Genomic DNA, 18,348 nt, shown 5'->3' with positions numbered 1-18,348 from the left:
AGGTGTATGACTCTGTGCATAGATGTGTGAGCAGTTGATTCACTAGATGTATGGTTTCAAAAGTGCATGTGGAAACAGCTGTATGGGCAGTTGACTGTGTGCATGAGTGTATTGGTGAGTGAATGGATATCTCAGTGCTACATGTCAAAGTAAGTACATATGTAAAACACAGTACATGTGAGAGTTGACATATATAAATAACTGTGCATAAGAGCCAGTGAATGTGTGAGTGGCTGTATGGATCATTGTGAACTTGTATCAGGGATTGTATAAGAGAGTAAATATGTGTTAGTATATGTTTGAATAAGTAACGTTTGTATAACTGTATAGTTGAGGAAATGGAGGTGTGATTGATTCTTTGCATGACTGACTAGGTGTGTGAGTAACTCCATGGATGAGTGACAGTCCGTGAGTGTCTGTTTACACTGATTGTATCTAAGGTTATATTAGAGTCTGAAGAGGTTCATCGTATTATCACATGAATGATATCATCAGTGATGTGATCAGTAATGTCAAATGAGATGTCATCAGTGATGTCATTTGAGATGTCATCAGTGATGTCACTGACCATGTCATGAATGATGTAATATGTGACATCATCAGCAGTGGATTGCGGGTGCGCGATATATAGTTATTGCAACTAACTATATATGCGAATTTCTATGGTTTTGTGCGAGTAAATTAAGGTTTTGTAAATGCTATTCCCTAACTATATATGGTCTATAACCTATGTTTTTTTCAGTGAATTTCAATGGTTTTTTAATAGAAAATATCAAAAGCTGTAAAATGTATTCTTCTTTTACGCCCCCCTTGCATACATTATACCTAACGCAGGTATAATGTGGCGCAGGGTTTTAAAAAGTGACCCATCTTTTTAGATGATTAACTTTTTAAATATAGCGCAACGAGGTGCATTTTTTTACACCGCTGGTGCGATGCATCACTTTTCTGTGCGCACTCCTTACAAAATTCCAGATGTGTCATATTTAATGTATGACGAATCATGTCGCAAGGAGTTACTTTCTCCTCTCATACCTTTCTGTTCTTTCTTACTCATTCTCCTTTCAATTATCTATGCACTCTATTTCACTTACTCTTTTTCATTTTTTTAAGAATATAGCTCTTTGATGAGAATTGGAGGTAGTTCTGAAAAGAACTTTTGGTTTTCTTCTTTTTCAAAACTGGAACAAAAACAGGGAATGGAAACTGCTCAACAGGAGCAAAAAAAAACAAAAAAATTAGGGGTGGGAAGGGCAGCGATGGTTCTCCAATGCTCGAACCATGAGCTGGACACTTTGCTCCCCATAGGTGAGGAGTTGATTGCAGTATCTGCATCTGACGACCCCATGGTTAAATGCAGGTTAACCTAGGATAAGCCTCACCGACTCTGTGTCCCCTGCACATACTTAAATGTATAGGGACAGATTTATATTAACTGGCACATCCCCAGGAATGCACCAGTTAACGTGCACCACTGCTCTGCTACTCATGGTGTGGCACATTTACATTGTGGAACACCATTGAATAAAAACAGCACAGATGCGTCACGCATCGGTGCCGCAAAAGCAACACATTGCACAAGTCACGTCGTAAACACGACATGTCTACTGCAATGCACAGGAGGAAGCCACACATTGCATGGTGCTTCACTCCTTATGTCTGTTTCAAACAGCCATAAGGATTTGATTCAGGAATGCTATAAAGCTGACTCAGTGAAATCTTCTAAATTTCACTGTGTTACTTTTACAGGGCTTTCATGCAAATGAATGCCCACCCTGCAACAAAACACCTATATGAAACCTGACTCAAGTTTCATGTGGCACAGGACTTTACAGCATGACACATCTGTCTAGATGCATCAAGTTGAAAATATGTCGCCACATAGCAAATCTTTTGCACCACCGCTGCAGAGTACAGAGGAGATAATACATGTGAAGGCCTACCAATGAAGTAAGTCATGTCCACTTCACTCTTGAACAAAGGCCAGACCTCCTTTGTGTCCGTAGACAGACCTAAACTTCATCTGCACAATGTTATTCATAAACTTAGGAAACACAGGTGATGTAATTGAAAAATGTGGAGTTTCTTTTCCTCATTGCACAATCTCATCATCTGTGTTTCCTCAGTGACTTAAAATGCCCTAAGACACATGAAAGTGTTTTTTTAAAGCTTTTGCACCATTTTTGGATCACTTTTAACATGGCTATGTAAGTCAAATAATCAAAATCTAAATTTGCCAAGCACAGATGGAAGCATATTTACAAGGAACGTGCACCACGGGGAAAGGTCTTAAATTAAAATGGAAAAAATAACATTAGAGACCCTTAAATGCCTTATAAATATGCCCCAAACAACCTATGAAGCTCTAGCAGTACATATCCAGAAATGTAATTGATTTAAAAAAAACGTTTTTAAACACAACATATAAATCAATTGTATACCTACATTCAAGAGGAAATGACTTAAAATGTCCTTAAGAAACATGAAAGGGGTTTTTGATTGCCCTTGCACCATTTTTGGGACACTTTTAACATGGCTATGTAACTCAGAGAATCAAAATCTAAATTTGCCAAGCACAGGTGGGAGCATATTTACAAGGAACAAGCCACACGGCGTAAGCTCTTCATCTGCACAATGTTATTCATAAACTTAGGAAACACAGGTGATGTAATTGAAAAATGTGGAGTTTCTTTTCCTCATTGCACAATCACATCACCTGTGTTTCCTCAGTGACTTAAAATGCCCTAAGACTCATGAAAGTGTTTTTTAAAGCCTTTGCACCATTTTTGGATCACTTTTAACATGGCTATGTAAGTCAAATAATCAAAATCTAAATTTGCCAAGCACAGATGGAAGCATATTTACAAGGAACGTGCACCACGGGGGAAATGTCTTAAATTAAAATGGGAAAAATAACATCAGAGACACTTAAAGGCCTTATAAATATGCCCCAAACAACCTATGAAGCTCTAGCAGTACATATCCAGAAATGTAATTGATTTAAAAAAAACGTTTTTAAACACAACATATAAATCAATTGTATACCTACATTCAAGAGGAAATGACTTAAAATGTCCTTAAGACACATGAAAGGGGTTTTTGATTGCCCTTGCACCATTTTTTGGGACACTTTTAACATGGCTATGTAACTCAGAGAATCAAAATCTAAATTTGCCAAGCACAGGTGGGAGCATATTTACAAGGAACAAGCCCCACGGCGAAAGCTCTTAATTTAAAATGGGAAAAATAACATCAGAGATACTCAAATGCCTTATAAAGAAACAGACACCATTTTTTCCTTGTGATAAATTTTAAAAGCATTCCTTTTCCTCAAAAACGATTTTCAAGTAATAATTTGAAACACTGCACAGCTCCTATGTACAAAATCACCCTGACAGTGCTAATACTTCACATTATTTTCAATTACAATTTCTCAAAGAAACAACATCTATTTGTAAAACACTTTAGACAAAGCAACATTTTAAAAACACAGCTTTCTTCATAATTTTGTCCTTAAAGCATACTATAGTCTATCTAAATTAAATAAATCTTTTCTCACCTTAGTAAATTCTTTATGAGTTTCAAAACAGTCTCAGAAATACACCAAATTGTCTTCAGCAGAACAAAGAGTATGCACTCCAGAGGCTGCAGCTATAGAAAGCACAGAAATGCTGATATTCATTACACATATCTCTCATGTTAGCCAATCAAAACTCTTCCCTCACTTTTTTCAAATCAAAACCCTTCCCCCCTCTGCCCTCTCTGCTTTTTTTGCATAGCAACCACCTCCTGAAAGACCTCTGATGTTTGCAAGTTCACACAACAATGTTTCAATTGAACTCTGAACTCTCAGTGCACCTGCGTATTCAGTGCAATCTTTCATTAAATGTTTTTTCCTTGACCATTCAAATTACATCTTTCAAAGAACACATCCATGCACTCTAACTTTCTCTTTTCAGAAATGGAAATCCACCAATCACTGCTAGTGAATCATTAGCACTGAAACTCCACAGTTTTTTTTCTTTACAAACTCCTACTGTTTCAACTGCCATTTCATTACCACACTTCATCTGACTGCAGCAGAAACTTCTCTCACCATGTTTACTGTCTGGATTGTTGGACATAGTTACATCTACTGGGCTCAAAGGTATGCTGAGAACAGAAATTTACCTAACCTCAATTTACAAGATGTGGAAATTAAGTGGTTTGGCCACAGAGGATTAAAATGTCACCAATTGATACCATTGGTGAAAACCTTTATGCATTTGCCAAAACCTGACCTGTTAATTGTGCACTGTGGAGGTAATGATTTGGGCACTTTGACTGGGGTAGGTCTAGAAATGCTTTTAAAGGACACCTTTGAGCAATTAATGGCACTTTTTCCTCAAACTGCCTTGGTATATTCAAATATATGCCAAAGACAGAAATGGAGGTGGTCGAACCAATTTTGTCCACAAATTGAGAAGTCGAGGAAGCATGTAAACAAATCTGTTTCAGCTTACATGAGAGACCATGGAATGGGCTCCATGTACAACAATAACTTGCGTTTTTGCATGCAAGATATCTACAGAGGAGATGGAGTTCACTTCTCAGATGAGGGCAACAGAATTTTCATTTTGAATTTAAGACTGTGCATTGGTACCTACTTATAAGTACCTAAATGTACCATAAACCCAAAAGCTCTTCTCAGAGCTACCCTACATCTAATCACTCACAATTATTATTTTTCACTAATTTTCAACAAACTATGGTCCCCGGAGCGCTACCCGGTTCGCGAACCGGAAGCTAACCGCGCGAAATTTCTTTAAAAAAAAATTTTTTCTCGCACATATGGGCCTCCTCAGCCACCCTCAGAAAACCTAGGTGGTCAAGATACGTCTACCGTGCCCCCTTCTACCCATTCTGAACATTATTTGCCCTCCATCTTGTATCTTAATTCGACTGAAACACAAAATGGTGGACTCCCGTAACGCTGCTGGTTCGCGTACCGGGGCGCTTTCCGGAAAGCACTCCATTAAAAAAGGTGGGAAAGTAATTTACAAAAAAACGACTGGAAACACTTTCACCAAATATAGATTAGCTCATACTACATTCCAATCCCTACCATTTTCATAAATTTATTTGGAAATCCATTTAGCCATTTAGCCTGTGGACCTCTGTAAATACCCTGAGGTAAATTACTTCACAAAACACATCTGAAGTGTTGGAATTGACAACCAATGAAAATGTTACTTTCATTTTCATTTTTTTTTACCTGACATTTGATTGGTTATGTACCTGAATATATATAAAGGAAGAGAAGGAAACACAGCCATTTTGACTACTACTTCCTGGTGTACATTTCAATAGGATTTTCACCAATAACTTCAACTTCTTTTTAAAGGTAAGATGTCATTTTATAAATTTGAAAGGAGAAGTATGTTATGCACTTTAAATTAATTTGGAAAAACATTTTCAGATAGTTATATACTGTCCCTCTGTAACAGTTAAACATTGAGAAAGGCTTGTATAATTATGAATTTACTTAGGCTTCTTCACAGGCTCTTTTTAATAGTACTACTTCACGCCTGAAACCATACACTGCCCAAAGATAACTTCTCTGTTATATACTCACAAGTACCTCTCTGAACTTAAACCCAACAGTGACCTATCTCTACTGATATAATTATTTTTTATGCAATTTACAGCAAGAAAATGGAAGCCCAACCAAAGGAAAATAATATTTCATTTGAAATAAATATGGATAACAATCCTAAGGAAGAAAAAGATGAAATAGACTTTTTGGATGACACTGTAGACCAAGAATTAATTAAATTTGTTGATGAAATTGAAGAATGGAATGAAAAGGACGACATACCAGATGAAATAATGTTGCAAATACTTTTAGATTTTGAGAAATCGGAGCAATAAATTTAAATTTTATAAGTTAAAATTGTTTCAGACATTATTCTTTTTTATTTGAAAATGCTGAAAAAGTACCCAAACGATATTATATAAAATGAGACTTAAAATATACTGTGCAACTTTTTTGTGTTACATAGTAAATAAAAAAAAAATCAACAAAACAAACAATCAATTAACAAACAATATTTTAAAAGTCTATCATTCTTTTTTCCTCATAGAACGCTCCCCAGGCCGCTTCCCGGTTCGCGAACCGGGAGCTTCCCACGCAAATTTTTTTTTTTTTGGCCCACGGGGCCCTTTTAAAGCCTCCACATCAAACCTAGGGGGTCAGGGAGGATCTACTATTCCCCCTTATGGTCATTTCCCCCTTCGTTTTGGCCTCCTCTTGTCTCTCGATCCTACCGAGAGACAAGATGGCGGCCGCTCCGGACTGTTTAGAATGTTGACAGACACCGGAGAGCCAATCAGCTTCGCTTCGCAAAGTTCCGTTACGCGAAAAGTACGCGAACCGGAGCGCTACCCGGAGCGCTGTCACAGATATATATATTTATTTGAACGTTAATTTATCAAAATCCACTTGAGCACATATATTGAGACCTAGCAAAGGCACATCGGGCTAACAGTCCCTACAATTTTGCCAAGTTTCATGCAAATCCATTCAGCCGTTCGAGCTAAAAGTGAGGCCAACAGCCCTATGGAAATTAACATGGGAAAAACGTGTTTTGGGACCCCCCTTTTTTCTCGGCCCCCCCTTGACGAACACCCCCCAAATTTTCAGGGGCTGCTCAGAAACAGAATGTGCCATTTTCCCGAAAATTTCAGCCAATTCCGTCCACAAACGCCAAAGTTATCAGACATAGAATTTTCAAAAATCCCATAGGGAAAAAATCCTAACTATATATACCTACTGGCGACCGCCAGTAGGTAATATAGTTATTTTAATGTTTTTAAATAGATTTCTAGTTACAGGTTGATAACTTATTTAAAAAAGAGACTTGTAATTGTATATATTTCCAAACAATTAGCAATTTTCTTTACAAAAGAAACAATTGGCAATGGGAAGTATATGAATATATATATAAATATATATTACCTACTGGCGGTCGCCAGTAGGTAGTTATAGTTAGGATTGTTTTCCATAGGAAATCCTCAACATTCTATTTGGAATAACTTTGGCCCTGGTGGATGAGTCTTTGCGAATTTCTCAAAGAAGATGGCTAGGTTCGCTGCACTCCTTCCCTGAAAGTTTGGGGGGGATTGGTCAAGTGGGGGCTGAGATATAAGGGGGGTCCCAAAACGTGTTTTCTCCATGTTATTTTCCATAGGACCTTTAGACTCGGCTACAGTTCGAACGGGTGAATGAATTTATAAGAAATTTGCCAAAACTGTAGAGTCTTGTTCGCAGATTACGCTTTTTTTGGAATGGTGTAAATCCGTTCAGTAGTTGTTGAGAAAATTAAAGTTAAAGTCAATTATATATCTATAGGCGCGCACACGTGCGCACACCCAAGCGGCTGCGCGTGAGCGGTATTGTTTTTGGCTGCGTGACGTCTGTTAACGTTCGATTCGAAGGAAATCAGGAAGTTTTGTCCGCCATTTTGTCACTGCGAGTAAATATATTGTTTATTTCAAAGCGTTGAAACATGGAAAGGGGAGAAGGTAGAGATTGTCTTCCTGCGTAGGTTTTCTCAGGGTGTGCAGTAAGGCCCTTAAACGCGAAAAGATATAATTTTTCCCCGAAAAAAAATACGGGGTGCGCGCACCCGGTCGCGCACACCTATTTACAAGAGTGTGAAAATGGAGGTAAATCAGAAGTTTGAGTGCTTAGATACAAGGTGGCTCTGAAAAGAGCCCTTGTGTTAATTGAGTGTTTTCTGCATTTATAAGTAAGTACCGATGCAGAGCCTGATGTTGCAGAGGAAGATTCTGTTTCCCTCATTCGTGAAATGAACACCGTCTCTCCTATAGACGTCTTGCATGTGGTAGCGCAAGTTGTTGTGGTAAATAGAACCCATGCTATAATCTCTGAGGAACGCAGAAACAGATTTATTTACATGTCTCCTTGCTTTCTCAAATTGTGCACAATGGTGATTGGACCAATTCCATTTCTGTCTTTGGCATATATTGGAATATACCAAGGCAGATCGAGGAAAAAGTGTCATCAATTGTCGAAAGGTGTCTTTTAGAAGCATTTCCAGACCTACCCCAGTGATTGTGCCTAGATCGTTCCTACCACAGTGCACAATTATAAGGTCTAGTTCTGGGAGATGCAAAAAAGTTTTCACCAATGGAATTAATTGGTGACATTTCAATCCTCTTTTGGAAATCCATGTTATGTGTACATTTGGTAAGCTGAGGTTGCAAATTCGTCTGCTTACTGCATATTTTTTACTCCAGTGAATATAACTGTGTCCTATTAGCCAGACCTTCATTTTCAAGGGATTTGTAGTCGTCCTCCGATCGGTTCTGGAAGTGGAATGGTAGTTAGAAGTTGAAATTTTAAATAAAGAAAAAATAAGAGGCTGGGTGTGGTTAAAAAAATAAAAATGATTGGTTGATTGTAACAAGTGGAGAGTGAACAAGTCAATGTTTATGTTAAACGAAAAGTACTATTGGGTGTGAAAAAACAAGACATGTAACAGAGTTGTGGATTGGCAGGTGTTTCTGGAGGGAAAATAGTGTTCTTAGTTAGCTGTAGAACGTTGAGAGATGAACTTTTGACCTGTGCTTTCAGCAAGGTGCAGAATGATGTGTAACCATGGAAACAGCCGGAGATGGCAGTTGGTGATGGGTTCACTCTTTGGTGCCTCTGCATCTGAGTCTGTTCTCTGGTGGCTGGCGGACAACTGTTTGTTATTGTGGAGATGAAAGGGTGATAAGGAGAGAAATACGACATAGCGTCTGGCCTGTAGAAGCGTGGGAGCAGTGATTAACTCTGAGTGAAGCGGAACTGTGTCGGTGCTTAGTAACAGTAAAAAAAAAATGTTAACAGTGGTATAACTGTCTTTACGGTGCACGACCTACTAAGAAAGAGTTCACGGGCCGTAATTGGCTTGCAGGTTCTAGTATCAGTAAGTGAGGTCGAGAAAAGAAAACATTCAGGACTTTATTTATGAAGGACTTGCGCCACCGGTGCGTTACTTTTTCCCATTTTAAAAAATGAGGCACTGGCGGCGGAAGGTCTTCATAAATAAGGTCCTCAGTGTCTACAGTTAAGGTTATGTGGAACCCATGAATAGTTTTTCAATATGAAATCATTTCAGTTGAGATTATGGATCAAAAGAGAAACCGTGAATATTTGAAATGTTTATTTAGAAATGTACTGTTTTAAAGGCAAATCATTATGTAATATGAGTACAGAAATTGCAAAAAACACAGTAATTGGCATTGTCAGTAGTACATGGAATACAAACGCTATAGTTGAAGAAAAATGAATATAGTTGGAAAAAAACATTGTACACTCTTATAAGGAAGTATATTATATTTTAATAAATGGAAGAAGGTCTCTGGCCTTTCAGTTTAGGAACGATATATGAAAATGCAAGTGGTTATACATCATTACTTTATGAATCAGCTGTCAAACAACACGAAATCATAATGTCCACTGTTAGTAAAGCAAATAGGTCTGTTCTTCAAAAGAAAATATGGAAAAGAACGTGAAGAATATAGAAAACCAAAAGGAAATGAGGACGTGAATGGCTTGTTTGAGAGTTATTGAAGCATTGTTTAGGCAAAATAGGTAGCTTCTGCTTGTAACAGGAAATCAGTTTTATCATTTGAAAGTATGTCAGCTATCCAATGGAAAAGAGTAAAGCAGTACTGATGATCTGTTATAATCGGAGCCTCTTTTACCATCAGAGGGCAGCTCGGTGGGTTTTCGATGTAGCTCGCTGTTAGGAAAGAGTTAACCGTCCATTGTGTAGGCAAAGTATGCAGCAAGTGCCTCTAACATGAAATCATTGTTATCATCTGAAAACATGTCAGCCATCCAATTGAGAAGATGAAAGGGGCATTCATGATCTGTCATTATTGGAGCGTCTTTTACCATCATAGGGCAGCTCGGTGGGTTTTTGATGTAGCTCTCTGTTAGGAAATCTTGCGCTGCTGCGAATATATTCCAATGACCCAGAACTCCTTGTATCGCTGCAAAGGCCATAAACCCTCAGTTGTAACAAAGCTGTTCATGATCAAGTAACGGATTCATGAGGTGATTGTAATTCGGTTCAGGAGGTACCAAATTGCAGAGACATAAATCCAGGGCCCACGTGAAATCACAGCTCAGGCAATGAAATACAGGCTGCACACAGGTGAAATACGAATATCGAAATGATAATCGATATGATGCATTCAAAGTCGAGAGTGGTAAGATGCCGTAGTAGTCAAGCATCCTCTGGCGAAATAGTTCTAAGTGGCCCGGCTCGTTTGCGAAGGCAGGAGGGACATCCATTTTGAATTTCCCAAGATGGTACAGGAAACGGCGCAGCACCGCTGGTTGTATAGCAACTCCACAGAATTAGGTCGCCGGCTATGCAGTGGAGAGGAGCAGAATGACTTGATACATTTTCTAGGAGTCTAGTCACTTATATATTGCTTAGTGGTTATTAAAAAAGTAGCTTTTTTTGAACTGGAGGATGCGTTAAAAAATAAGGGAGTGATTTGAGGGAGTTGTAAAGCAAGGTCAATTTTTTTTTACATCAATGCTGTTTTCTGTGAATGTTAGCTAAGTAAAAGAGATGTGTGTGAGCAGATGCTACATTCAGTTTTAAATGTGACAATGGCGGTCTTGTTCATGTCTTCCGATTCAAGGTCGGTGTTCGCTGCCAAATACAAAGATTAAGAAACGCATGCGTGGGGTACATAGCGTGCATTCTTAAAGGAAAGTAAATGAAGGGTTATTTTTACCGCGTTAGCATTGTCGTTTAAAAAGTTATAGTGATTTCTATTATATGTGAAGAAAGTGTCACTGATGAAGACTGAAAATAAATCCTTATAAATGATACGGACTGGTGTATTTTAGAAAAGGTTTGTAACATTACATGAATTGTGGAAAAAAAATAATGTAATTGAAAGTGTATGGTTTGAAAATGAAAAGTAGAGGTTTATAGTTCATGTTTTGAAAGCAGTTCTAGAGGGTCAGAAGAAAGTGTATGGTTTGAAAATGAAAAGTTGAGGTTTATAGTTCACTTTTTGAAAGCAGTTCTAGAGGGTCAGATGCATGATAGATTTATTAAAAATAGAACATGTTTTTAAATAGTATTTTGGAAAAAATATGTGCCTTTATGTACTATTTACATTATGTGCCTGTTGCGTATTCTTTGAGTTTTAGTAATCCTGTGTCTTATAAGTTTTCTAGGGGCGGTTTGAGGTTCATGGTGGGTTTGGGCAGGGAGGGTAGGTTGGGGGTTTGTAATAGGGGGTTCGGCTGGGGTGGAGTGCGGAGTTTAGTGAAAAGTGAGGGGGGCGGGGAGTTACGGTGTTTGGTAATGCAGCAGAGTCAGAGGACGCCACATTTGTGTTATGGGCTGCCACGGAAATATGTATTTATTCTCAGAGGTTTATTATATTAAGGATATATATTAGCATGGTGGCTCTTGTCGTTTTGTTGTTCTGTGTATGTTTATAATGCTGGCTCTGTAGTTTTTGTTTATGGACCTTATTGCGATACACAGGGGAGCTACGTTGCACAGTTGGAGATCAGAGACTTAGGAAATAAAACTTTATAATTGTAAGGGCTGTAAGCGATAGAAATCGCCCGTTCTCAGTGTAAAAAATATCACCGCTATTGGTGGTATTTTCTACGGTGTTAGTACTCGAAGGAGACTAGTAACATATATGTGAAATAAAATTATGTAATAGGCTCAGCATTTTACATTATCTTGGAAAACAAAAGTTGATTTTACATAGCAATAAGTCTCTTATAATTAAGGGACGGAGTGTATATAGTGCTATTTAGTACTCTGCTATGTGATTGATGTCGAATATTTCATAAGAGGAGGCTTTAAAAGATTTACGATAAACTGGTTTTCTAGGGAAGTGGGTGGAGTGTTCCGTGTAAATTGCAGAATAGAAACTAGTAAGAACCAATTGGAAGTGTTGTTTTAAAGTCACATGACTGCACATGCGTGTCTCGACGCGATAGTTGGGTGCGCGCACCCGGTCGCGCACTATAAGAAAGCGGCGAGAAAATATCAGCTAATATGCTCTTCAAGCTTGTTTTGGTACAAAGAGTTAGTTCTGAAAAGAACTTTTGTTTTTTTTTTTTTTGGAAACAAGTGTTATGATGCTTTTGATTTCTTAAAGTTGCGACGACATTTTTCAGTATGTCATACTATCCAAATAAAGTGAAGAAATTTAACTTTTCTTGGAGCATTTATGACTCTCAATTATTTGTTTAATTAGAGTAAAGCTTTGCTCTCCATATACAAGAAGTTCTCCACAGTTTGTGCATTTCATGTGCACGTTCGCCAAATATGGTCTCAAGTCCATCTCAGCACTCGATGGAGATACAGGTCGTCCACCGGAAGATGTGTTGATTACTTCTGATGGTAATAGCGTGGCCTCCGTTTTTCTTGTCAAAGGTGGTCGCTCATTTTCATCAGATTCGGAAGATGAATGCGGAACGGTAGCCATTGTACCGAAGTCTTCGGGAAGATGTTCGACGTTGTTGTCTCTTGAGAGTAGAAAAGAAAGTGATGGTAGTGGGTGGAGTGCTGCGTGTAAATTGCAGAATAGAAACTACCAAGAACCAATTAGAAGTCTTGTTTAGAAGTCACATGACTTCACATGGGAGTGTCAGGTCCTGTACGCGATAAAAGGGTGCGCGCAGCCGGTCTCGCACTAAAATAAAGCGGCGAAAAAACATCTTATAATATGCTCTTCGAGCATGTTTTGGTGGAAAGAGTTAGTTCTGAAAAGAACTTTTTTTTGGAAACAAGTGTTTTGATGCATTTGATTTCTTAAAGTTGCTATGATATTTTGCAGTATGTCATACTATCCAAATAAAGTGAAGACATTTAACTTTTCTTGGAGCATTTATGACTCTCAATTTTGTGTTTAATTAGAGTAAAGCTTTGCTCTCCGTATACAAGAAGTTCTCCACAGTTGTTGCATTTTATGTGCACCTTCGCCAGACATGGTTTCAAGTCCATTTTAGCCCTCGATGGAGATACAGGTCGTCCACTGGAAGATGTGCTGATTACTTCTGATGGTAATAGCGTGGCCTCCGTTTTTCTTGTCAAAGGTGGTCGCTCATTTTCATCAGATTCGGAAGATGAATGCGGAACGGTAGCCATTGTACCGAAGTCTTCGGGAAGATGTTCGACGTTGTTGTCTCTTCAGAGTAAAAAAGAAAGTGATGGAAGTGGGTGGAGTGCTGCGTGTAAATTCCATAATAGAAACTACCAAGAACCAATTAGAAGTGTTGTTTAGAAGTCACATGACTTCACATGCAAGTGTCAGGTCCTGTACGCGATAGGAGGGTGCGCGCACCCGGTCTCGCACTAAAATAAAGCGGCGAAAAAATATCTCATAATATGCTCTTGGAGCACGTTTTGGTAGAAAGAGTTAGTTCTGAAAAGAACTTTTTTTTCTGGTTTTTTTTTGGGGAAAGAAGTGTTATAATGCTTTCGATTTCTTAAAGTTGCTACTACATTTTTCAGTATGTAATAGTTTGAAAATGAAGTGAAGAAATGTATCTTTTCTTGGGGCATTTGTGACTGTCAATTTTGAGTTTAATAAGAACGAGGCTCTGCTCTCCATACAAAAGAATTTCTCCACACTTGTTGCATTTCATATGCACCTTCGCAAGATATGGTCTCAAGTTAAATGTTAAATGTTAAATGTCGTATACTTGTAAAGCGCACAGCTGCCCCAGCAAAGGGGCGTCCCGGCGCTGTATACCGCTGGGGAACCCGTCCTGGCTTTCCCTGTGAGATGGTCCCTACTGGGAATCCCCAAGGTGGAGCCAGGCATCCCCGGCGTTGGTGGGGCCGTTGTGATGATGAGGCAAGCTAATGCCCAGATTTGCCGAGTGTGATCCATGGTTAGAGTAGGCACCGAGGCAAGAATTGTCGAGTCCGCTGACCCTGGTCCACGACCCTGCCGCGTCGGGAATTGAACCCTGGTCCCGGCCGACTTCTGCTCCCGGGTCTGCCACCTCTAACCAGTGAGCCACACCAGTCCATTTCAGCACTCGATGGAGATACAGGTCGTACACCAGAAGATGTGCTGGCCACCTCTGATGGTAATAGCGTGGCCAGGGCTCTTGTCGATGCTTTTACATAATGCTCAGGATGCCTTTGTTTAACATGCCGCTGCATGGTGTGTGCAGAAAAGGAATATTTTTTATTTGGATTTCCCCTTGAGAGCTCCGAATTGCATATCATGCAGGTTACTTTTGGCACATTCACTTTCTTTTGATCTTCAGGATAAGTGAAAAATTGCCAAATGAAAGATTCCTTTTTTCTTCTTAACGGTGGTCGCTCATTTCCTTCAGATTCGGAAGATGAATCTGGTAGGGAAGCCATTTCAGCAAAGTCTTCCGGAAGATGCTCGACGTTGTTGTCTCTTGAGAGTAGAAAAGATTGTGAGGAAAGTGGGTGGAGTGCTTCGTGTATATTCCAGAACAGAAACTACTAATAACCAATTGGAAGTTTTGTTTTCAAGTCACGTGACTTTACATGCGCTTCTCAGGACGTGTAGGCGGTGACACTATGTAGTTACGAACGTGATTACATACTTAGGAACTAGCATTCAAAAAAACTATGAAATTCACTGAAAAAACCATAGGTTTTACACACGTTATAGTTAGGAAGTAGCATTTGAAAAACCTATGAAATTCACTGAAAAAACCATAGGTTTGACACCAGTTATACTTAGCTGGAAATTTTACTGACATAAAACCAATGAAATTCCACGTTATAGTTAGTTGGACTCACTATAACTTGCGCGTGTAATGCACTGCTGATGACATTACATATTACATCACTCATGATATGGTCAGTGACATCACTTATGATACCATCTAGTGAATGTGTGTCTTTCTAAAAAATAAATATGTTTTATATATGTATATGTAAAGGTCGAGGGAAGAATAAATGTTTAAATAATTGTCTTAATGAATGTTTTTTTCAAAAAGAAATGATTGGATAACTGGCTTATTAAGTGTACCTTAGTGAATACATATATTAGCGAGTAATGTTTAAATATTTGATTATATGTATCAGTGTTTCACTTTGTGAATAACTGGTTGCATGGATTGATGAGTACCTACATGTGTAGGTATTTGGGTTCTTAGATTTTTTTTAGTATCAGTATGAGTGTTTCTATGGTTTTATGGGGGTATTACTAATCACATAGATGCATGAATGACTAACTCTCTTTTTGTATGTGTTTAGAAGACACCATATGTGCAGGACTGTATGGGTGGTTGAGTGTGTATAGTTTTATATGCAAATAAATGGATGTTCAATAGTTTATTTGCATGTGTGAGTATGTGTGTGAGTAAATTTTGGATGATTGTCGGTGTGTTACAGGATGTATAGGTGTATCACTACATATGATGAGTGAGTATATGTATGAGTGACTATATAGAACTATTGGTAAATGAGAGAATGTGTATATAGATGGTGGAATTACTGAATTGGTTGTTGTAACTGGTATGGGTATCTCCATTTTTTTGAAAATGGTAATTTCTATTTTGCAATATGTGTTTTAAGGGTTACATTACACTTAAAGGAGGTCTGTCATCAGTGATGTCATAAGTGATGTCACTGACCATGTCATGAGTGATGTAATATGAAATGTCATCAGCAGTGCATTACACGCGCAAGTTATAGTGAGTCCAACTAACTATAACGTGGAATTTCATTGGTTTTATGTCAGTAAAATTTCCAGCTAACTATAACTGGTGTCAAACCTATGGTTTTTTCAGTGAATTTCATAGGTTTTTCAAATGCTACTTCCTAACTATAACGTGTGTAAAACCTATGGTTTTTTCAGTGAATAAACATGTATTTATATATTTGATTAGTTCTGTTTATTTGGGATCTAAATGCACTCTATTGATGTTTTTGACCTGTTTTATAGTTGGAGCTGGTAGCAAAACAAAGCAATTACTTTTACTTTGATGAAGTTTTGCTAATATATATATATATATTACCTACTGGCGGTCGCCAGTAGGTATATATAGTTAGGATTTTTTCTCTATGGAACTTTTGAAAATTCTATGTCTAATAACTTTGGCGTTTGTGGACGGAATCGGCTGAACTTTTCAGGAAAATGGCACATTGTGTTTCTGATCAGCCCCTGAAAATTTGGGGGGGTTTTGTCAAGGGGGGGCCGAGAAAAAAGGGGGGCCCCAAAACGCGTTTTTCCCATTCATTTTTCCATAGGGCGTTTGGCCTCACTTTTAGCTCGAACGGCTGAATGGATTTGCACGAAACTTGGCAAAATTGTAGGGACTGTTAGCCCGATGTGCCTTTGCTGGGTCTCAATATATGTGCTCCAGTGGATTTTGAGAAATGTATTGTTTTAAAAAACAGATATATCTGTGACAGCGTCCCGGGTAGCTCTCCGGTTCGCGAACTTTTCGCGTTACGGAGCTTTGCGAAGCGAAGCTGATTGGCTCTCCGGTGTCTGTCAACATTCTAAACAGTCCGGTGCGACCGCCATCTTGTCTCTCGATATGATCGAGAGACAAGAAGAGGAGAAAAATGAAGGGGGAATTTAATGAAAGGGGGCAAGGTAGACCTCTCTTGACCCCCTAGGAATGATGTTGGGGTTATTAAAGGGTCCCGTGGGGCAAATAAAAAAAATTGATTTTTTGCGGTAGAAGCGCTTTCCGGTTCGCGAACCGGGTAGCGAATCGGGACGCGAAACGGGAATTTGCCATTTTGTGTTTCGTTTTAATTAAATTACAAGATGGAGGAAAAACAATGTGAGAAATGGGTATAAGGGGGTACGGGAGAGGTATCCTGACCCCCTATGTTTTCTGAGGGTGGTTGAGGAGGCTCATATATGTTGATACTTGTCTTCCAGCGGCTGCGCGTGATCGTTTTTTTTTTTTTTTTTTCTGCTGCGTGACGTCAGTTAACGTTCAATTCAAAGGAAATCAGGAAGTGTTGACCGCCATTTTGACACTGCGAGTAAATATATTGTTAAAAATAATTGTTATAAATTAATCCGTATTGATAAACATTGTCTGCGCCATCTTGCTTTTTTTCCAATGGCACACTTTTGTCGTGCACGGCAGGCATTTTAGATGCCTTGACCAGACCCACTCTCTGCACGCCGCCGATCCTCAGCATGGCTCCCCACCCTCGCAAGCATCTCCCCCATGCACTGGTCACCCACGCTCTCTCTCTCATGCATGGGCCATAAACCTCCTCCCATATGCGCTGCTCTTCCCTGAGAATCACACCCCGTGCTGAGGAAAATTCAGCCCAGATTACAACCGATGCCCAGGCTGCTGGCACAAGACGCCACTTAGTTCCCATCTTGAACGGTTACCAAATAAAGAGACGGGCGCTGGAAGCAGGAACACAAGAACAGAGTTTTATTTCTCATGAGGGTCACGCAGAGGGAGAGGGCTTTATGGTCGATGCATGAGTTGTGTGCGCGGGAGGGGTGCTGGGGGTTTAACAAACGGGCAGAGAGGCCATGGTGCCTAATAATGGCTGTTGTTTGCGTGCGTGCATAGGTCTATGCTGGCGGGATAATGCTGTCAGTGTTTCGCGGTATTCGTTCTGTTTACAGCAAGGGGTATGGTGAACACAAATGAACGCCGCTTATGTACATATACATTGCCATTTTCAACAGTCGCCGCTTTTTAACATAAGTTACAAAAAACCTGGACCATTCATATTTGCAATGTTTCTGCGTACTATACTTTTTAACCCTTAACTAATCGAGCTGCTTCATTTCACCTGCTTTTTTTTTTTTTTTTTTTTATATATCGGAAACAGTGGCCATTTATTCGAAACTTACCAATCTACGCGTTACAACTATGTTTGCTTTTTCAAAAACCTTTAATAAAAATGTTGGTGCACAAATACGGGCCTACAACCCCGTGGGCCGGCCACGGAGCAGGCTGGACCTGTAAATGAGGGGGGGTATTTATTTGTGGAAAATATAACAGAGTCAGTGGTCGTTGATTTCATAGTAAAAAGTGCGACAAGTGCAACAAAATCATATCGATAATTCATTGTGAGCAAGTACCAAAAGTGTTGACAATTCGAACCTTCAATAAATACAGTAATCAATGATGCATTAGAACTTAATATCAATTCATTGTCCGAACGTGTAATCAGTACCCGTCCCATGTCAATTCATTGTTCGAAAGTATAATCAATACCCATCCCGGATCAATTCATTGTCCGAACATATAATCAGTCTTATCCCATATCAATTCATGTGCTAAAAACTGCATACATATCTCATGACATC

This window comes from Lissotriton vulgaris, chromosome 2_1 (genome assembly GCF_964263255.1).
Source record: "Lissotriton vulgaris chromosome 2_1, aLisVul1.2, whole genome shotgun sequence".
In the NCBI taxonomy this organism is placed as follows: Eukaryota; Metazoa; Chordata; class Amphibia; order Caudata; family Salamandridae; genus Lissotriton; species Lissotriton vulgaris.
This window is presented reverse-complemented; position numbering follows the sequence as displayed.